Below are 1,949 nucleotides of genomic sequence, written 5' to 3'. Positions count from 1 at the left end.
CTTGGCACTACAATCCTTTTTCTTCATTCTTACCAGAAGGTCTTTTTATTCTGAAAATATTTTCATGTAGCAATTGCTAAAACATCCTGGGTAATATTTAAGCAAAACTGAGCTGCCAGAAGCGGTATTTGAACCCACAAGTCCAGGAGAGCATACAACCTGAACGTAGTCCCCCAGACCGCTCAACCATTCGGCAGCTTGCAGATTTTGGTGAGATACCAAAGATCATCGTAAGCATCAACAAAAAAGGTTTATCTTTTTTGACTAAGCAAGCAACTAAAAGCGCTTCAAAACAATAGACGGGAGAGAAGGCATTGTTCGTCTGATAGTGTGCTCCAAGCATGTGCTAACCTGTGTTAAGGGAATCCTGCAAGTAAAGGTTTGAGTGAGTTGTGCACATGATCTAATGTGAATGGTGTGATCCATTTTGATTAATACAAAAGGTTTTATCTATATTTGTAATTCTGCCTGTAATGACAATCAGATCACTACTAAAAAGCGATTTCTACAGAGCAGAATAATAGGGCTAGGTGGAAAGAGTGAAAACTGCAAGATTTTAATTTCCCAAATCATTAAAATTATTTAAAAATGATGCGTGACATCAAACTTTGATTCAAGCAATAGGTATTGTTCTGATAACACATTCCATTCAAGGTATATCCCACCTGTGTAAAGTGGCATTCAAGGTCTCGCTCCCAGGGTAAGAGCATGCAGTCACAGTGACCTACATGGCGATGAAAATTTTCTGCAACCAGAAGAGAATTGGGTCATGTTAAGAGCTTAATTGTTGAAGTGAGATTAAAGGACTATAAAATCTCGACTTTTTGATTTTGGCATTCAGAGGGCTGTAAAGAGAAAGTGTTGAAAGATCCTTTCTCATAGGCAAAAACCACTTTCAGAAGGTTTGATGTTCACGATAGCCTTTACTAAGAAAATTTGGCCTCAGTGAGAATCGAACTCACGACCCCTGGTTTACAAGACCAGTGCTCTAACCCCTGAGCTATGAAGCCTGCATTTTGAAAGAGTCCCACAATATTTTTGACCAATTCTATATTCCTTTTTCAAAAATCTTAGAATGTCATAAGTAGGAATGAACCCATGCTTCCTGAAAAGATCATGCGGCCATCCTCAAATACACAAGTCGAAAAAATTGCGAAACTCAAAGAAAGTTTGGTCGTGCTAAGAGTCCAATTCTTGGGATGAAATATAAAGCCTGGAGCAGTTTTTCATTCCCTGGTGCAGCACTGCTTTATATTAGTTGAGGATTTAATAGTCAGAGGGTTGAACAGAAAAAGTTTTGAAGGACTTTTTCCTTCCTTGATTCAAATTGCAGGTTTAAAAGCAAAGCGCTCACATCAGCCCAGTATGTGTGCATATCTTTTCTTTTAGTTATGTTCTGATAGAACCCTGTTGGAAAAAACCTAAGCAGATTTGAAAGCTGGTAGTAACATCAATTCACCATTAAAAAGCATCTTATGTACTAGAATATTTAGCTTCTTGAGAACAGCCACATTGGTTCTACTAACATGGTTCCAAAACAGCTCTTTTCACCATCAGCCTAGACTAAGATGTTAAGCCCCAGTTCTTAATGCCTCGGTAATCCTCGTGCTGCTTGGCACTACAATCCTTTTTCTTCATTCTTACCAGAAGGTCTTTTTATTCTGAAAATATTTTCATGTAGCAATTGCTAAAACATCCTGGGTAATATTTAAGCAAAACTGAGCTGCCAGAAGCGGTATTTGAACCCACAAGTCCAGGAGAGCATACAACCTGAACGTAGTCCCCCAGACCGCTCAACCATTCGGCAGCTTGCAGATTTTGGTGAGATACCAAAGATCATCGTAAGCATCAACAAAAAAGGTTTATCTTTTTTGACTAAGCAAGCAACTAAAAGCGCTTCAAAACAATAGACGGGAGAGAAGGCATTGTTCGTCTGATAGTGTGCTCCA

At 38.9% G+C, this 1,949-nt stretch overlaps 1 non-coding gene across 1 annotated transcript; it reads right to left on the bottom strand.

Annotated features, from left to right (window-relative positions):
• Positions 1-937: 937 nt before the first annotated feature.
• TRNAT-UGU (transfer RNA threonine (anticodon UGU)) lies at positions 938-1,010 on the bottom strand. The gene has a single exon. It is a non-coding gene; the product is annotated as a tRNA-Thr (tRNA).
• Between the last annotated feature and the right edge of the window lie 939 nt (positions 1,011-1,949).

This window comes from Eleutherodactylus coqui, unplaced genomic scaffold, assembly GCF_035609145.1.
Source record: "Eleutherodactylus coqui strain aEleCoq1 unplaced genomic scaffold, aEleCoq1.hap1 HAP1_SCAFFOLD_584, whole genome shotgun sequence".
Classification (NCBI taxonomy): domain Eukaryota; kingdom Metazoa; phylum Chordata; class Amphibia; order Anura; family Eleutherodactylidae; genus Eleutherodactylus; species Eleutherodactylus coqui.
This window is presented reverse-complemented; position numbering and strand designations above follow the sequence as displayed.